Source organism: Rhinopithecus bieti, unplaced genomic scaffold, assembly GCF_001698545.2.
Source record: "Rhinopithecus bieti isolate Rb0 unplaced genomic scaffold, ASM169854v2 scaffold_9383, whole genome shotgun sequence".
Classification (NCBI taxonomy): Eukaryota; Metazoa; Chordata; class Mammalia; order Primates; family Cercopithecidae; genus Rhinopithecus; species Rhinopithecus bieti.
Window position 1 is genome coordinate 3,228,143 of NW_016806471.1, and position 20,255 is coordinate 3,248,397.

At 42.7% G+C, this 20,255-nt stretch overlaps 1 long non-coding RNA gene across 2 annotated transcripts; it reads right to left on the reverse strand.

Moving 5' to 3' along the window:
• Window positions 1-16,963: 16,963 nt before the first annotated feature.
• Window positions 16,964-20,227, reverse strand: LOC108532605 (uncharacterized). 2 transcript variants are annotated; one of them, XR_001886489.1, is made up of 2 exons: window positions 19,991-20,227; window positions 16,964-18,645 (listed from the first exon to the last, which is right to left on the reverse strand). It is a non-coding gene; the product is annotated as an uncharacterized LOC108532605 (long non-coding RNA). The 2 variants fall into 2 exon arrangements; XR_001886490.1 differs by lacking the exon at window positions 19,991-20,227 and adding an exon at window positions 19,658-19,805.
• Between the last annotated feature and the right edge of the window lie 28 nt (window positions 20,228-20,255).

Sequence of the window (20,255 nt, forward strand, 5' to 3'; positions counted from 1 at the left end):
GACAAACCCACAGCTAACATCATACTGAACAAGGAAAAATTGAAGGCCTTTACTCTAAGATCTGGAACAAGATGATATAATACTGGAAGTCCTGGTCAGAGCAGTTAGGTAAGTGAAAGAAATAAAGAGCATCCAAATTGGAAAGAAAGAAGCCAAATTACCCTTGTTTACAGATGGTATAATCTTATTCTTAGAAAAATCTAAGAATTCACAAAGAGACTGTTGGAACTGATAAATGAATTAGGTAAAGTTGTGTGATAGAAAATCAACATATAAAAATTAGTAGCATTTATATAGACCAACAGCAAACAATCTGAAAAAAAAACAAACAAACAAGAAAGCAATGCCATTTACAATAGCTACTAAGAATATAAAATACCTAGGATTCAATTTAACCAAAGAAGTGAAAGACCTATACAAGAAAAACTATAAAATACTGTTGAAGAAATAGAAGAGAATACAAAAAGAATGGAAAGATATTTTATGCTCACGAATTGGAAGAATTAATATTGTCCAAATGATAATGCTGCCCAAAGCAATTTACAGATTCAATGCAATCCCTATTAAGATACCAATGACATTCTTCACAGAAATATTTTAAAAATCCTAAAATTTATATGGAACTCCAAACCACCTCAAATAGTCAAAGTAATCGTGAGCAAAAGAACAAAACTGGGGCATCACACTATTTGACTTCAAAATTTACTACAAAGATGGGGGCATCACACTATCTGACTTCAGAATTTACTACAACCAAATCAGCATGGTACTGGCATAAAAGCAAACACACAGACCAACGGAACACAATAAAAAATCAAGATACAAATCCATGTGTTTACAGCCAACACATTTTCAACGAAGATGCCAAGAACATGTAATGGAGAAAGGACATTCTCTTCAACAACTGGTGCAGGGAAAACTAGGTATCCATATGTGGAAGAAAGAAAGTAGACCCCTATTCTCCCCATACACAAAAATCATATCGAAATGGATTAAAGATTTACATCTAAGAAATTATGAAACTACTAGAAGTAAACATTGGAGAACTACTCCAGGACGTTGGTCTGGGCAAAGATTTTTTTGTGTAAGACCTCAAAAGCACAGGCAAGCAAAGGAAAAATAGACAAATGGGATTATATCAAGCTAAAAGGTTTCTGCACAGCAAAGGAAACCATCAACAAAATGAAGACACAACCCGCAGAATGAGGGAAAGTATTTGCAAACTACCCATCTGACAAGGAATTAACAACCAGAAGACATAAGGAGCTCAAACCAACTCAATACCAAACAAACAAACAAACAAAAACAAAAGGCAAACCCACAAGTAATCAGATATTAAAATGGCAAAAGATCTGAGTAAATATTTTTCAAAAGAAGACATATAAATGGCAAACAAGTATATGCAAAATGCTCAACATCATTAATCATCAGAGAAATGCAAATCAAAACCAGAATGAGATATCATCTCACCTCAGTTAAAATGGCTTTTATCAAAAAGACAGGCAATAACAGATGCTGGCAAGGATGTGGAGAAAAGGGAACTCTTATACACTGTTTGGTGGGAATGTGAATTAGTATAGCTACTATGGCAAACAGTATGGAAGTTCTTCAGAACACTAAAAATAGAACTTCCACATGATCCAGCAATTCCACTGCTGGGTAGATATCCAAAAGAAAGGAAATTAATATGTATAAGAAATACCTGCACTATCATGTTTATTGTAGCACTGTTTACAATAGCCAGAATGTGCAATCAACCTAAGTGCCCATCAATGAATGAATAGATAAAGAAAATGTGGTACATATACTGCACTGGAATATTATTCAGCCATAAAAAAGAACGAAATCTTGTCATTTGCAGCAACATGGATAGAACTGGAGGACATTATGTTAAGTGAAATAAGTCAATCATAGGAAGACAAATATCACATGTTCTCACTCAGATGTGGGAACTAAAAAAAGCGGATCTCATGAAGATAGGAAGTAGATTGGTGGATACTAGAGGCTGGGAAGGGAAAGAGTCAGGGGGATGAAGAAAAGCGGAAAATTGGGTACAAATATATGGTTTGATAGAAGAAATAGGGTTAGATATATCAGTAGGGAGCCATAGTTCAGAATGACATCTTGAACATTCAAAAATAGTCAGATGAATTCAAACAATTCTAGTATAACAAAAAAAGACAAATATTTAATGTGTTGGATATCCCAAGTACACTGATGTGATCTTTACAAAATACATGAATGTATTAAATTATCACATACACCCTAGAACTATGTGCATCTATTATGCATCAATATAAAAAATTTTTGCAAAAATTGCAAGGTTGTCGTGCCTGCTGGTGTTGCTGCAGCGATAGCTTCATGAATTTCCTTTTCTTCTTTTACAATGGTCTTTACACTGAATTCATTTATCTTGAAATGGTGGGCAAGCACAGCGGCAGATCTCAATCTGTTACACAATGAGCAGTTCACCTTTTTAAAAAAAATAACATCATGACTTTTTCTCTGCTTCCTGGGAGTACTTCCAGCATCACTAGTGGAACTTTGTATGGGTTCCGTGGTGTTATTCAAGGTTGATAGCATTGTACTAAACATGATGAAAAAATGCACACGAATCTCAGGAAATCATTTTTACTGTGATATGCAATTTACTAGAGAGGTGAACGGCTCACATGGAGATGATAGTGTTACACGGTGTTTTAAGTGAATACTCCCAACATTTGAGCTCACTGCAATAGCAACAGGAGGTGGCTACAAGACTATTACAGTAGCATAGTATTACTACAGTTAATTTTATGCAATTATGACTTAATACCACATCTTTATGTTTTTGGGTGTTGTTTGTTTTGAAACAGGGTCTCGTTCTGTCGCCCAGGGTGGAGTGCAGTGGTGCAATCATGACTCACTGTAGCCTTGAACTCCTGGGTTCAAGCAATCCTCCTGTCTCAGCCTCCCAAGCAGCTAGGACTACAAGCATGTGCCACCATGCTTGGCTGCATTTCTGTTGACTGCAAATGGCGCCATGTATGGTCCATAAGTGTTTGTGTAAGATTTGATAAATTTTAACTTTATATAATAGATGTGTGTGTGTTTTGAACTAGTACATGATAAAACAGATTCGTATCTACATATGTTTTATGCATTCATAAGCTCATCACACTGTAATACCTGCCCCTCGTGGACTCATGGCTTTGTGGCTCTGCCAATAATTATTTAAACCCTTTTCAAGCTTTGGCCCTATGCCACCTTCATAATTCTCTTCATTCCGGTGATTGTGCTCTAGGAACAATAGCTCCCACTCAAATCACTGTCTTGAGTATAACTTCCAATTCAGAATTCCATTCCAGAAGAAACAGGGCCTTACTGGGGCTGGAGTTGTGGAAACTATCGCAACTGTCACTCTTTGGGGAGGTTTTACTTACCATGAAATCACACTACAATAACTTACCACCTCCTTTTAAATAGCCTTATAAAAAACTGGCACAAGTCTATCAGCACTGGAAAAGTCTTTAGACTCACTAGCAGAGACGGTTTTTGATAATAGACGGGTTCTTGATTACCTCCACCTGAACAAGGAGGAGTGTGTGCTGTCATCAGCAAAATCTGTTGTCTGGAGAAGTGGAAACTAATGTCCAGTAAATTTTCAAACAAGCCAAATGGTTACAGACACTTTCCCAAAGTAACCAGGACTGGGCTTCTCCCATTCCTTGAACCTTTATTCATTGTCATTTTTCTTTTAATATTTCCTCCCTGCCTTTTTAAAGCTCTCAATAAGTTTGTATCTTCCAGAATACAACGATTCCACCTACAGATGACTATGCAATCTCAACACTGGCCTGCAACAGCAACTTCCATTTATATAGGGCCTTTTGATAGAAGCCAGTCCCCATCCCCGGTGAATGCGTTTTTCATGACCCTTCATTCCTTCTATGACACAGCAAAAAAGGGAAAGACGCAACTTACCCCTTAAAGCCCCCTTTCAGCAGGAAGTAGCCAGACAGATTCATCACCCCTCTTCACTGGGCCATTTTCCCTTTCTTGAGACCCCAATAAGCAGCAGGTAGACGTGAACATGGGGGAATATAAAGGGTCCAAGATTTTACCAAGATATTTGTCAGGGAGCAAATGAGGAGAGGAAAATCACCTGTGACCATCGAGCAGTCTCCAGGACAAAAACTCCTTATCTGAGGAATTTAGAAGTAATTAAACTTCCCTAGTATCTAAAGTCAGTATCTAGATCTCTTTCAAAAATGTCATAAGTAACTAGAATTTCTATACATCTCCAGGATTCACGCATGTCAAAACTCATTGTGCAACCCTTGCTGACATTAAGGCACCAAAATGTTCACAGATGTAATCATGTATTTGATTTGGCCTACCTGGCTAATATGGCCAAACTTACCCTTAAGCTCCCACCATAAGGTCCATAAATGCTCCTAAGGAAAATCACCGTGGCATGCTCAGCCCTCTCTCACTGAGGCACCCTGCTGCACCCTTTTGCGCGTTCTTTCTTTCTAAAACTTTCCTTTTTCAAATCTATACTGTTTTTGGTAAATTCTTCTTACCAACCCACACATTGACCACTTTCTGATACAGGAGCTCTGACACTTCACCTGGCAAATGTGTTCAAACAACAAGGAAAGCAAAAGAAGTAGACGGAACATGTGTATTAGTCTGCTCAGGTTGCCATAACGAAATACCACAGATTGGATGGCATAAACAACAGAAATCTATTTTCTCATTGTTCTGGATACTGGAAGTCCAGGATCAACGTGTTGGCAGGGTTGGTTTTTCCTGAGGTCTCTTGCAGACAGTCACTCTCTCTCTGTGTCCCCATATGACCTTTCCCCTCTGTGCATGTGCACCTCTGGTGTCTCTTCCATTTTTCTTTTCTTTTCTTTCTTCCTTTTTTTTTTTCAGACAAGGTTTGGCTCTATTGCCCCGGCTGCAGTGCAGAGGCACATCTCGGCTCACTGCAATCTCCGCCCCCAAGGCTCAAACCATCCACCCACCTCAGCCTCCCAAGTAGCTGGACTACTCATGCGCATCACCATGCCAGGTTAATTTTTGTATTTTTTATAGAGATGGGGTTTCACCATGTTGCCCAGCTGGCCTCAAATGCATGATCTCAAGCCATCTGCTTGCCTTGGCATCCCAAAGTGCTAGGATTACAGGTGTGAGCCACCTTGCCCGGCCCCCTTTTTCCTAAGGACAGAAATCCTATTGCATTAGGGCTCCATGCTTTTTGACCTCATTTGACCTTAATTACCTTCTAAAGGCGCTATCGCCAAATATAGTCACATTGGTGGTTAGGGCTTCAATATGAATTTTGGGGGGACAAAATTCAGTCCTTGACAACATTTATTTAGCATTTTCCTTGTACTAAGAGCTTTCAAGTACAGAACGATCTTGAATGCTCACTCCAACCTGAGCAGAGGGGGTCCATTTTACAGATACGGTTAGGGAGATTAAATAACCTGCTAAAGATCACCACCACCCAGGTGGCAAGTGGCAAGACTGTCATCTGACTCTGGGGAGACCATATGATAGACAGTCAGAGCTAAAAGTAGGTCATTCATGGAGTGTTTGGGATGGTTATATAACCTCTACAACTTCCTTATATTTACTGTTTGTCATACAGTGGTTCCCTCTTATCAGCAGTTTCACTTTTTGAAGTTTCAGTTACCCTTCGTGAACTGAGGTCCAAAAACATTAAATGGAAAGTTCCAAAAATAAATAATTTGTAAGTTTTAAATTGAGCACCATTCTGAGTATCGTGATGAAATCTTGCGCCCTCCCACTCCACCCTCAGATGTTAATCATCCTTTTATCCAGTGTATCCACGATGTCTATGCTACCAATCCATTAGTCACTTAGTAGCCATCTCAGGTATCAGATCAAAAAGATAGTATGCTGCTGTGGTCCCAGCTTCTCAGGAGGCTGAGGCAGGAGGATCCCTTGAGCCTAGGAGATTGAGGCTGCAGTCAGCTACCATCATGGCTGTGAATAGCTACCACACTCCAGCCTGGGCAACATAGCAAGACCCTGTCTCAAAAACAAACAAACAAAAAATCAAAATTTAGTATAATATATATAAGGTTCAGTACTATCCATGGTTTCAGGCATCCACCAGGGGTCTTAAACTACTATAGCCCTCTGACCCTTAAAATAAAATGGTCCTGTGGGATTGCCTTCCAGGGCAGTAACATCTGGAGAAGCCATGGAGACCAAGTCCCAGGTACAGCCAGTGTTGTAAGGAGGATTTCAGGGACTGAGGAGAGTGGTGGAAACCAACTACCAAGCTACCCTGAATGCCTGGCAGCTGCAAGATGGAAGAAAAGAGGATGCAGGCAGCTGGCCTGTGACTGGGATTCATGAGAGAAAAGCCGTACATGTCCTGGTAGGCTGGGAGGGGCCTCACTCATTCCCTCACTCCCTTCCTCATGCCCTCCCTCACTGCCTTATTCAATAGTTACTGAGCTCCTTCTGTGGCCAGCATTACCACGTACCGGAGGATTTAGCACTCCTATCAATGATTCCTTTCTTTATTCTCCGTAAAGACCCCTTTCTGGGAATAGCAATGTCTCCCTCTACTGCCCCTGCAAAAAATAAATAAAATAAAATAAAATAAAATTGCCCTTAAGAAATGATCAATTTACTTTCACATTTTCTTGGGTTCAAATCATAGCTCTGCCTTTGGTTAGGTTTATGACCTATTTCTTTCTCCTCTTTACCTTCAGTTTCCTTATCTGGAAAAATGGTCATATCAACAGTACCAACCGCAGAGAAATGAATGACACAGTGTGATATACATAGAAAGATTCTTAGCACAATGTTCACCACCTAAGCAAGTCCCAGTAAGGCATGATACCTTTTACTTCTTGTACTTTTTTCTTGTTTAGTATTATTCTCCTTGTTCCCTGGTTTTTTTCCTAAAAACTATGCCTCAAAACCCTTGGTCATGTTTGTGAGGATTCAGAGGCAAAGGAGGGAGGAGGTTTCCCAGATCTCACTGGGAGAAGAGGCTGAGGTGGGATGCTGCCCACTGCCGTGGTCACCTGACATGCACAGGGAAGTTGGGGCCCTAGGAGGTTTTCTGGAGGGATCAAGGCAGAGTCGGGGCCAAAACGTCCCCACACCGTAGTCAGGATTCTGTGCGACTATTGCTTCTCTGCCAGCCTGCACATCGCCCTCACCACACTTGTTTTCTCTTGTTTAATTGCTCGTCTCCTCCAGTAGAAGGCAGGAACTCTGTGGGTGTAGCTTTCTTTTTTGTTTTTGTGTCTTGTTTTGAGACAGTCCCACTCTTGTTGCCCAGGCTGGAGTGCAATGGCACGATCTCAGCTCACTACAACCTGCGGCTCCAAGGTTCAAGTGATTCTCCTGCCTCAGCCGGCAGGAGAGGCAGGAGAATCAAGCATGTGACACCATGCCCAGCTAATTTTTGTATTTTTAGTAGAGACAGGGTTTCACCATATTGGCCAGGCTGGTCTCGAACTCCTGACTTCAGGTGATCCACCTGCCTCAGCTTCCCAAAGTGCTGGGATTACAGGCATAAGCCACCACACCCGGCCTCTAGCTTTCTACTGAATGCCCGGTGCCACATGCGCCACACATAGAGAACACACTTAAACATTTGTTGAACAAACAAACTTGGACAACTATGCTGAGTAAGAAATAAGATTCACTTGCTCGTAGTAAAAAAACAAAACAAATCCAGTGTTTACCTAGTTCTAATCTGAGCAACATAATTATAGTCAAAGGTTGCACAGTAGACTCACCACTTAAGCAAGGCCTGTGTCCACCATTACTCACTTACATGTTGGCCCATGAGAGTAGCAAAAGAAGAGGCTGGATGCTGTTTTCTTGCAAAGCTTTAACCATCAGCTCCTAGTGCTGACATTGTCATTTGAGAGAGCCCTCTGAAATCTGGCTCCACTCTAGCAAATAGCCAGAAGGATGCCAGCTCTGGACTGTGTTTCTTCAGGGTTTTGGGATCTACCCTTACACTAAAGTGGAAGTGCCTATTACACAGGCCTGGGGTTGAGCAGGTGTAGTTTCGGTTAGGAATCCATTCCAGTCTGTTCTCCCCACTCTTCAGGCCTGGTGTTCCCTCTCAGTCCCTGTCTCGCCCAGTTATTCTGACAGCCTCAGGAGGGCGCTCTTATATAAGGGGCACCGTGGGTAGTAGGAGACATACTGGAATAGTAACAGCTTTCTATGTGCTAACTACTTTCTTACATTATCTCGTGTCCTTTTAAAATTTTATTTTATTTTAAGTTTTGGGGTACATGTGCGGGAGGTGCAGGTTTGTTGCATAGGTAAATGTGTGCCATGGTGGTTTGCTGCACCTATCAATCTATGACCTAGGTATTAAGCCCAGCATGCATTAGCTATTTATCCTGATGCTCTCCCTCTCCCCATCTGCCCCCCACAGGCCCCAGTATGCGTTGTTCCCCTCCCTGTGTCCATGTTCTCATCGTTCAGCTCCCACTTATGAGTGAGAACATGCGGTGTTTGGTTTTCTGTTCCTGTGTTAGTTTGCTGAAGATAATGACTTCCAGCTCCATCCATGTCCCTGCGAAGGGCATCTCATGTTCTTTTCACAGTGATCCTGTAAGAGAAGCACTAGTATTATTTCCATGCCATATATGAGGAAACTGAGGCTGAGAGAGTAGGAAAACTTGCCCAAGGTTACTCAGCTGCTAAATAGCAAAGCCAAGACTTGAGTTGTAATCTTCACATTAGGCTGCATCCTAGTGGATTGGTATGACCCGAAGAGTCCTCCAGGTATCCCCAGAGAGCCTCCAGAGCCAGAGTGTGGTCAGCCTCAGTCATTTCCTTGTTCTAAACATCATATAAGCAAACAATACCATGCAGACTTTAAAAAATTTTTTTTGACAGAATCTCTCTCTGTTTCCCAGGCTGCAGTGCAGTAGTGCACTCTCAACTCAGTGCAGCCTCCGCCTCCTGGGTTCAAATGATTCTCCTGCCTCAGCCTCCTGAGTAGCTGGGATTATAGACGCCTGCCACCACACTTGGCTAATTTTTATATTTTCCGTAGAGACAGGGTTTTGTCATGTTGGCCAGACGGGTCTCGAACTCCTGACCTCAGGTAATCCACTCGCCTCAGCCTCTCAAAGTGCTGGATTACAAGCGTGAGCCACCATGCCTGGCCCCATGCAAATATGTCACACAATATGTGCTTCACATAGACAAAAATTCAAGAACTGTCCATAAGTTCATATACATCAAAAATAAGAAGTCACATGAAAATATTTTGGAAAGAGAAGTCAGTTTGAAGCCAAAATATATGATCTTGGACAAGTCTAACTCCTGTAAGCTTCAGTGGGGATAATGCCTTGCTCACAGGGCAGGTGAAATGATCAATAGAGACAATGTATGGGAAGCACCTGGCCTGCAGGGGGCCCAGCAAGCCTGGGTTCCTTTGCCTTCTTTGCTGCACTGCTGGGAGCAATAGGGGCAGTGTTGAATGTGAGCCAGCAGTAGGCTGGTGCAGAAGCCTGGTGCTTCCCTGCTATTAACACCCATTTCTGCCCTGGACCCTCAGGGCACTAATCCTGTGGTCATAACCAGATTCGTCATTGCTTTGCTATTTTCTGCGGTCAAATTCTTCGCTTCTTGGGTCATCATTCCTACAGAAACCAATGGGTGTAACACAGGCCATAAGTCACGAGCAGCAATGGAAAGCTCTGAGTTCTTCCAGAACGAGAATATAAAGCCAAACAAAACAAAACAGATCCCTTCTAAAGGGATAGGACAAAAGCAAAAAGGCTGAAATCCAAAATCATGAAGTTCAAGTTTCCAAAGCATGAACAGATTAGTTGCATGATTTTCCTCTTAACTTCAGAATCTTAAACCAATAAACTAAAACAAAACAAAAGTAGTTAATAGCTTCCTCGAAAGAATGAAGAAGGATCTTTTTTAAAAAAAAAATAACTGCAGACCAGCCTGGCCAACATAGCGAAACCCCGTCTCTACTAAAAATACTATATATATATGTATATTAGCCAGGCATGATGGCGGGGGCCTGTAGTCCCAGCTACTCAGGAGGCTGAGGCAGGAGAATCGCTTGAATCCAGGAGGTGGAGGTTCAGTGAGTTGAGATCACACCACCGCACTCCAGCCTGGGGGACACAGTGAGACTCTGTCTCAAAAATAAAAATGTTGAAAAACAAAACAAAAGAAAACCTGCTAAGAACTATCTTGGGAGTGATTCAGGCATAAAGAAGCAGAGGAAGATAGAAAAGTAATCATATTTTCAACTTTATATTACAATAACCATGCCCCACTCTAGGGCAATACCTCTTAGAGCCACTGCTTTTCCTTAGTACCACCCCCAAATATATTTTCTGGCTAGATTATTTTCACCTTGCCCATGACTTAGAATTATCCTTTTTTTAATCCCCTAACAAACTTCTTTTCTTGAGTAGATTTCTATTCAAGTCTAGTCAGTGAAAAGGGTGGCCTTCCATGACCTTGCCTAAATTTTTGGTGCTTAGGTCTGATAAAATTCAAATATATTTCCAGAAAAAAACACTAAATCGTTAAAATCATACCTTATTAAAAATATTCTGGGATAATTTGATTCTGCATTCTTTTTTCTTTTCTTTTCTTTTTTTTTTTTTTGGATACGGAGTCTCGCTCTGTTGCCCAGGCTGGAGTGCAGTGTTACAATCTCGGCTCACTGCAAGCTCTGCCTCCCGGGTTCACGCCATTCTCCTGCCTCAGCCTCCAAGTAGCTGGGACTACAGGCGCCAGCGACCACGCCCGGCTAATTTTTTGTCTTTTTAGTAGAGACGGGGTTTCACTGTGTTAGCCAGGATGGTCTCAATCTTCTGACCTTGATCGACCTGCCTCGGCCTCCCAAAGTGCTGGGATTACAGGCGTGAGCCACCGCACCCGGCCTGATTCTGCATTCTTTTGGCTTAAACTTTACCATGTGCATTTTGGTTAACTGCAGTACATGTACCTAGCATGCCCCAAATGGGAATAACAAACTCTTTCTAAGCCTCTATGTTTACAAGTTATTTCTCCTTTCTGGGGAGAGAAATTAGGAAGCTATAGAATATTAGTGCTATAAAGATAAATAAACTGAGGCCCAAGGAAATGAAATGCCTTGTTCAAGCTCGCAGAACCTTTCTACAGTTCTTCCTAGAGAATATCTGTAATTTATTTTGGATTCCTGTATGAAGAGCATTCAGCTTCCCCGAGTTAATGGATTATTGATTGATGTTCAGAAAAATGCACAAAGAGGTTCGCAGTGTTTCCACTGTGAGAAACTCTTTTACTCCTTCTCAGTGGGGGTGCTAAGAGCATTTGGGGCAGGACAATTCTTCATGCAGAGGTCCTAAGAGTTTCAGGATATTAGCATTTCCAGTCCAACAATGGGAAGTCTAGCATTTCCAGTCCACCTAATGGGAATTCTAGGATCAAAACAAAGAGAATCCTCACTCTCCTCCCTACCCTGTCTTCCCCTGGGTCTTCTATATACTCTCCTCACGAAATAATCATTCTTTTCTTTTTTTCAAAGTTTCTTGAGCATCCAGAAATAGCCATGAGTGATGTTTATTCATTCACTAACTTCAGGCATATGGTGCAAGATGAAGCAGGAGGCAACTAGGCCCAATGTTTTCAGAACTCCTCAGGACACCCAAACAGCTATTTGCTACTTACTTTGGGAGGTGCAAGAACCTGCTTAACACTTTCCTTGTCTTTATGGTAATCACTCCCCAGTAGGAGTGCTGGCAGGGGCTGCTTACAGGACAGGATCTCCAGAGATTACCCAGCCCAAGAACTTCCTTTGAAAATCAGAGCCTAAATGTGAAGAGTTGGGCCCAAGGTCAAACAGCTCATCTACTGCAGAACCAGATCTTGGCATATTCTTTCTTCTAGCCCCAGAGGCAGCCTTCCCTTGTGCGACAGCTTTTCCAAGGGTTATGCTGGTTATGTAACTAGACTAGCTCAGGGTTCCAATACCAATCGCCTCTTAGGAGTTCTATACTCAGGCAGTTATTGCCTGCTCCTGTGTGAGTAAGATCAGATTACCTTTGCTCCAGGAAATCACTGTGATCCAAGGAGATGGTGCTGTGGAGCGATTAAGAGCATGGACGCTGATATCTGAATGCCTCACTTTTAAGCCAGCGCAGCCTCTTATTCTTGGCCATGCTGCCTAGCTTCTCCGTGCCTCAGTTTGCTCATATGAAAAATGGGGGCAAATTAACCAAACTGTGTTACAATGATTAAATGAGGTAATGATTCTAATGCACCTACAACAGAGTCTGGCACATTATAAGGATGTGTTAAAGGTTGGTTATTGTTGTTGTCGTCATTGTCATTGACATCATCATGAATTACATTGTTTTTCCTTTGCTGGGAATTAAACCCGGGAGAGAAAGCAGGGCTGGTTCAATTTCTCCCACCAGCATGAGCCAGAGGAGGCACTTCCCTTGGGGACAAAAGCAATAAACTCCAATCAATGGGTAATTCAGGTTCTGCTCGAGTTTGAAGATAGGCATAGAAATGTATAAATTCAGCATACTTAACTTTGGTAACAAAAATTAAGAAAAACTCTATTTTTTAAGAGTAAAGTACCAGCCCACATCTCTAAACTGACTTTTCTCTTTTACAAGACCATTTTAACCATTTCTCCCAGGTAATGATCATTTAGTCAAGGGCACAGAAAGATAAATAATTTGTGGGTACTGCTTCAAGGAGGCTTTCTTAAAAATTTATTTTTTAATTGACAAATAATAAGTGTACATATGCACGGGGTACACAGTGATATTTTGATACATCAGGATAATCAGCATATCCATCATCTCAGATATTTATCATTTCTTTGTGTTGGGAACATTCAATATCCTCTTTCTAGCTACAGCTACTTGAAACTCTATATTATTGTTAACTATGGTCATTCTACACTGGTAGAGAACACTAGAACTTATTCCTCCTTTCTAGTTGTAATTTTATATCCTTTAACAAAACTCTCTGTATGCCCCCCACCTCCCCCTACCCTTCCCAGACTCTAGTATCCCCTGTTCTACTTTTTACTTCTATGAGATCAACTTTTTAAAGCTACCATGTATGAATGAGAACATGTGGTGTTTAACTTTCTGTTTTTGGCTTATTTCAGTTAACATAATGTCCTCCAGTTCCAACATCCATGTTGCTATGAATGACAGGACTTCACTGTTTTTTTTTTTTTTTTTAAGGCTAAATAGTATTCCATAGTGTATATATGCTATATTTTCTCTATCCATTCATCTGTTGTTGGACATCTAATTTGATTCCATATCTTGATTATTGCGAATAGTGCTGCAATAAACATGGGAGTGCAGATGTCTCTACAAGGAGGCTTTTTAAAGCAGAACTTGCCGCCTTTCTTCCCATTCGCCTGGGTGTCATTCCGTGACAGGTTTGGAATCTTGGTCAACTAAATAGGGCCGGGGCTGAAATCCTCCCGGTTTCACTGGCCCCCCTGCTTCCTTCGCTGCGAACACCACTCCTAATGGGATGGTTCCCCAGGCTTCAAGCTGTTCCCAGTTCTCTTTAAGCCCGGTCAGCTGCTTTCTGCTGAAGAGTGGAAGGGTACATTAAGCATGTTTTTAAATTTTCTGTATCCTGATGCTTTGACAACTGGAGCTGTGCTGACCTTGGAGGGACTGCCCCTCCCAGGGTTAGCCAATTCCGAGAGACAGTAAATGACTCACGTGGGAGAGCACACCTTTCCAATGCAAACCAACTGAGCCAGCGTCCATACCCCCAACCATTTCCTTTATTGGGCTGTCTCTCAGGGCCACTATCCACCTGCTCCAATCACCCCAGGGCCAGGTAACAGACAACCAGGGACAGTCCATATGTCCCAAAGCTCACTGAACTTATTCAAAGCAGCCAATTCTGAGCCTGTTTACTCTGTCTTGCATTACCATTCCCGCAGAAATCACAATAAAGGCTCTTGTCTGCATTTTCCCTTTGCTCCCTCGGGCCCCTGACCAGCCCTGATGCTTTCCCATATGCCCCCACTGCATGACAAGCTGTGCCTCCTGTTTTATACCCATGGGGAACTCTGTAGAATTTCACAGGGAGCTTTTAACAGTCACATCCCAGAACAATTAAATCAGAACCTCTAGGAATGTGACCCAAACTTTAAGGATTTTTTTTAATTTCCCAGGTGATTCTAAAGTGTAGCCAAGTTTGAGAATGGGTGCTTTAAAACATCCCCATCGACGTTTTCATAGCACACATTTCTAAGTTAAAAAAATCTTTCCCATAGTAATCTCCAATGTCTTCCTTCAAATACTAAAAAATGCAGAGGGTATTTTAACTTAGAATCTTACCCTCTCCACTATCTACTGCCACTTATATCTACATTTATGCCTCAATTGCATAGTTATCCATGAGGGAGATCAGATTTTGCCAGTAAAAAAGATTTTACCCAAGACAGTGAGAAACTTTTGGTGAAGAAGGGGTTAAGATGATAGCCAGCCCAGTTGCATGCTGGGAATTGTAGTACAATAGTAGCGCCCAGCCAGTGAAGCACTACCAGCTTTGAAGCAGCTCACAGTATCCCCCATTCTACACAGCCCATCAGAGAGGCAGTGACCAGCAGTGACTGATGCTGTGGACATCAGAGCCAGGACACCTGGTTTCCATCCCAGCACCACCTTTCACTAGCTACAGGACCCTGGGCACACGACTTAACCTACTGACCCTCTGTTTTCCTTTTCTGCTAATATAGGGGAAATAACAGTAATATCTATCTAGCCCATGGGATTATTATGAGGATTAAGTGGGTTAATATGCATAAAATGCTTTAGAATGGCAGCTGGCACATAATACGCATTTTATAGGAGTCAGCTTTCATTATTACTTCTCAACCCCTTTCTTGGCCCAAGTTTTATTCTCATGGACTCTAAGAGGTGAAAATCCGGATTCCACAGTTAGAACACGCAAGTTTAGCTGTCCTTGGAGAAAGTATTCATATCTGTTTGTCTAAATTGTCTTCTGGTCATTTCTCTTTAAAACCATGAGGTTGAGTTAGGGGCAAGGGCCAATGATAATAGGTATCAGAGCCCAGCACTCCTACTCAAATGAGCATCCCTGGGTTTCACCTGCTCAGCCTGTTCTCTCTGCTCTGACAGCAGTACTCAACTTGCTTTTGTGGAACCACCTCTCTCCCACCATGTGCACTCTTGGTGAGATTGCCAGTCAAGGTGCCCCACTTTCCCAGGGCAATGGGCAGGGCGCCTGACACAAGCTCAGTCCATCATACTCTATCCTTTGGGGAGGAACATGAGGATAAGAACAGGTTGGACTGAATTTGCCAGAGGGCATCATCCATTAGCTCCTGCCACATAGATTCCCAAGCTTTCACAAGTTCCTTCATTCTAAATCCTGCTTGGTCAACCCTTCCTTGGATTCTGTGAGTCACTCTACCACCGTGGCAACAAAATTATGCTTATGTTGGTGGAGTCAGTGTCTGTCACTTGCTACCAAAGAATCCTAATGACACACTACTGCTAAGTAATCTTAAAGATCTGGCCCTCTGCCCCCTTCCCACTTATTTCCAGGGGAACTATCAGTAGTCCAATGCCTTTTTTGCAACATTCTCTCCATGTACATCATCACTAATCCTAATATCAACAATACAGACATAGTAGTGTTATTTTTACTTCATTGTTGCAAATGAGGCACAGAGAAGCTAAGCAACTTTCCTAAGTTCACACAGCCAGTGAAGAACAAAAACAATATTCCAACAGGTCTTATTGCTAACTTCAACCAGTAAGTGAAATTTATTGGAGTCAAGATCATTTCCCTACCATTTTGGACTCCTGGGTTGGGAAAGGATCTTTAGCATCCTCTCATGCAGTTTTTTTTTTCCCCTTTCTTTTTGTTTTCTCTTCTTCTTCTTCTTTTTATTGGTTGTAAACTGAAAGAAGCACAATTTATATCACAACCGTGCCTACATACATACACAAAGAATGGAAACAAAGCCTTCACAAGGCAATAGTTATCCTTACTGGTGCAACATGCTCTGATTTTGTATTCGAAATGATTTTATTTTTCAAATTCGACTTGTACTCACTAGATTGATATTGATGTCCCGATTCACTATCGTATCTGACACGCAGCTTTGCAAACCCTGTATGGAGAAAGCTGCTTAAAATGACACCAGTTTGCATGTCTGAGTGTTTGTAAAAGGAGGCAAGGCCAAGCTTGATCTTTTAAGCTCCTAATAGTGATTTGTTTACTTGCACAATGTGTGTTTCCTAGGCCACACCAGCCTGAGGGGAAAACTGGGATCATAACCAGGCACATGCTGTTCCTGTCTCACTCTGCTTTCAACAGCTCTTCCAGAACCACCAGAAGCCCCCAGACAAGAACCCCCTTCCAGTCTTTCTGACGGTGCCCAGGGAACACTGTACATTTGCTCCCAAATATTATTTCTTGTCCCTCATTTTCCTTCTCTTCTGCTCTGCCTCCCTGTTGGGATCCTTTCCCAGTGCCTTTGATGTCTGCAGGGCTGTCACTGCTCCTTGGCCGCCAAGGCTGAGCTGCTGCTGGGCCACTAAGGCTTAGCTGCTGCTGGTGAAAAATTCCATGACTTTAGTCTGATCCCCAGGCCTGGATGGCAGCATTATTTGTCTTATCTCTTCAGCAGCTCCTGGTGTCACGATTGTGCGTAGTTCCTCATAGCACCTGCATGCCACGCAATGGTGCCCACCACACTAGAGAGAAGTCCCATTTTGTTACAGGGATCCCAAAAGAGATTCCTCTTACTCCCTTCTAACTTACATATGCTCATGGGCAGTAGGCTGATAAAAGTCTTCATCCTGTGTTCACAACCACCTTAAATCTTCTCCACTTCTGGACCTTGTCCTTGGGCCAAGTGGGGGTGCTCCTACTCTCACCCAGACTGGTGAGATTTTTTTTTTCCCAGGAGGTAACTTTGTTCCTTCCCATGGCAGAAGCCTTGACAAGGCCACGGTGTGTCATTCTGCTCAGAAGTGTCTGCTTCCCAGAGTGAATCTACGCTTCAGCTAACCTCGTTTTTATTTGAAAGCTTTGCTTCCCAGGTCCCAGGAGTCACATGTTCAGAATGCAAGTCCTATTGCAACCATGATGAGAATGATGGTGATGATAATAATAAATCTTTCACACATATCAGACTGCACAAGAAGCACTTTTAGATACATTATCATATTTCATTTTCTCAACAACTCTATGTGATACATACTATTATTATCCTCGTTTTACACAGGAGAAAATTGTGACTTAGGAAGGGTAAATCGGTCCATGGTCATATGGCTGGCAAAGTGCAAAGCTCAGCTACTCCTCTACAACTCAGACTGGGCATTGAGCCTGCCTCACCTCGGCCTCCTGGCTTCCCTGGGCCTCCTTCCAACTCTGCTTTAATCCTTTCCAAGCCCCTCTCCCCAGGGTCCCTATTGTGATCCACAGGTGGGTGGTCACACCTTATCTGAAGGCCTCCAAGATGGTGGAAACCCCTAAGCTTCCACCTCCTGCTTCCCACATCATCTCTGCGCTCCCTGGGGCTTCCTGGAGCAGTAGGATGGGAAGCTTTATCAGCAATGGAGCCCCCTCTTCAGTCCTCTCAAGACTTCAATGCAGCAACCTGCCCTCATCTCCCTGAGTCTCTCCTCAGATCCAGTTCTGGAGCCAGGAGGTGGTTTCTGCTCCCAAAAAGGCCACCAGCATCCTGCATTACATGGTTAAATTTTGCCTGACCTTAGTGGGTGTTTTTAATTGAATAAAGAATTCAAGTCTGGGTCTTAAATGCCATAGAAAAATAAGAAGTTACTGTCTTTTCAGAATGCCCATTGTAATTTGTCCTTAGAGTTTCTCCTCCCCTCCCCTCCTCAATGGTCCTTTTCCCCCTTGAACGGACAAACTGAACTGCCAGATAAATACAGCTGCAAAGTGAATAATATGGATATGATTTCTTTCCCTCATTCATTTGCCTTCCTAGCTTTACCAAGTCAAAAGAAAAAGACTGCTCACCCTTTCTTTGGCTGTGTCTTCATACCACAAAGCCAACAGCTAGTCAAGCAATCTTCATGATTTGAAACATTTGAAAGTGAAATGTAGGGAGTGACTTAGCCTGATCGATTACATTAGTCATTGTAACCAAGTTTCTGCCATGAGGCTCATCTCATGCAGGGTGGTGGCCTCTGTGCGTTCTCTCCGTGCCTCAGTTTCTCTGTCTGTCATATGCAGGTATTGAATCCAGGATCTTTGAGGTCCCTGAAGCTTCTCGGGGTCTTCATTTTGTAGTTACAGAACACATCATTTACAAGTCAGTTGATTTAGGGGGTAACTTGGAATAAAAACGATCCTCCATAAAACTTTTACCACATAATTATTTTATGGAGCAAGTTTCCACTGGGCACTTGAAGCAGGGTTTAGTGGACAAAAACCTGACTTGCAGCCAACTTTTAAGCGACACTTTCACTGTTTAAAGTGAGGCTTGCCCAGAGGTCACAGCTTCTAAATACACTGTCCTCCATTCCCTCCTCCACAGAGTCCTTGACAGTGAAGCGTTCGTAGAATATACTTTAAAATCATGACTTCTCTTGAATGAAGAGTTTTTCTCTTTCCCTTCTGTAAAAAACAGCACACAGTATTTACAACCCCACAAAAACTGACTTAGTGATAATAACCTACTGGTCCTTTTGAAACACAAACCAGATAATATCACTCCTCTGCCTGATTCTGCAGAGGTGTGTTCCATTGCTCTGCAGATCATGAGCCAGACTTTATGTATGCTGTTCCCTCTACCTGGGGTGTTCTCACCAACCCTCACTGCTACTCCTCCTTACCTCTGAACTCAGCTCAGTCACTGCTTCTTCAGAGAATTGGCCCCTGACTTCCTTGACTAGGTTAGATCTCTTTATTAGAACTGCAAGGTGTAACTGTAAGTTATTTGGCTGGGCATGACCATGAATGGACCATACACTCTGCTGTTGCTGGCATAGCCACCCAGGTTGCCTGCTACATGCACAATGCTACATAAGCCTTGGGTTCCTAGGAGGGTCTCTAACTTCGTGGACTTTGCAGTCTTCTGGGGTAAACAGACAGTTATCAAATGTGAGAATGCACATGAACGCCACTGTCCCCTGCAAAGAGCTTACAGAGAACTGAACAAGGGATTGAAGTTAGCATGGGGCCAGCTGCATGAGCGAAAGGGTAGAATGGCAATACTTTGAGCTCTGATGCAGAATGAGGTTATGTCAAAATAGCATTTGCTCAAGCAGTCCTTTTAATACTGTCAGTCTAACAAGCTAGAGGAGAAAGGAATGTGGAGTGATATCCCAGGCTGGTCGTGCCAGCTTGAAGGATGGCCGCCTTCACCATAGTGAAATAACCCAGGGGACTGTTTTCCTCCTCTTCCTCCATCCCAAGAGTCTTCCTATTCTCTTGCACTAAACTACCCCACCCCAAGGCCAGGGCCTCTTGATTGCTTCTTTAAATGAATTTTCTTTTCCAACAGCCCATCCTCACCTATCGAGTACATGAGTAACATAGCCGATCATTTTCATTTAATTCCAGAATGTCTCTACTATCATCCCCATTTTACAGACAGGAGAATAGATACAGTGAGTTCACAGCAGACCTGGGTTCTCAAAGCCAGGTGTCTGGTTCCTAGTCCAGCATTTCCTCCACCATGTCACAGCCTCGGGACTGAGCCAGGCCTTTTTCAAAGCCCCAGGAAGCTAGAGCTGGCCGCCTCCTGCTGGCAGGGAGTTCCTTCCAGGCTTCTGGTGCTACTGCCAAAGAAGGGAGGGTAGGAGAAGAGAGGGAGGTGGATTATACACAGAGAGGGTCCGCACTTCTGTTTCCCTTCCTTGTCACGGAAGGAGAGAATGAATTACATGGGGGACCCAGGGGGGATAGGAAAATCAATCATTCATGACAGTTAATAAATGTCAGAAAAGTATTTACTCACATTTATCCCCTGAAAGTCACATTCTTCATCTGTTCTGATTTGTCTTTCACTGATGGCATCAGCCAGGTAGGCTCAGCAAGAAACAGCAAAAGGTTTTAGCCCAATGTTGCGGAGAGAGTTTCATTTAACTTCATTTTTTTCCAGCCAGGGCTGGCTCCAAAGCTAGTTTTTCTTACTAGGTTGTTTGCTACATGAAAAGCAGACTCCCAGAGGTTTCTGAGATTGCCGACATCCTATGCAAGATGACTGCTCCCACCCACCCGCC